We start from the raw sequence: 355 nt of genomic DNA on the forward strand, positions 1-355 counted from the left end.
CACACACACACACACACACGCACACGCACACACACACACACACACGCACACACTCAGGCACGTACAAATCGTATTCATCGACGCTGTGAGCGCGACCAGACGGAAACGTAGAGTTATTAATTGACTCATCAGCCTCCGTCGTTCACCTGGGTGACAGACATGTGGAGGAATCTACACATCGACGCTATATACAACACAGGTGAAGAGCCGGTGCTGGTCACATGCAGTTATCACAAAGAAGCATTTATAATACTAGAGCACTTGGAGAGAGCAGACCTCCGCCAAGACAACTCAATTCTCTGACTGTGAAAAATTTAATTAATTAATTGGATCCGGATCACGACCAAAATGTAAT

This window comes from Priapulus caudatus, unplaced genomic scaffold (genome assembly GCF_000485595.1).
Source record: "Priapulus caudatus unplaced genomic scaffold, Priapulus_caudatus-5.0.1 Scaffold2550, whole genome shotgun sequence".
Taxonomy (NCBI): Eukaryota; Metazoa; Priapulida; class Priapulimorpha; order Priapulimorphida; family Priapulidae; genus Priapulus; species Priapulus caudatus.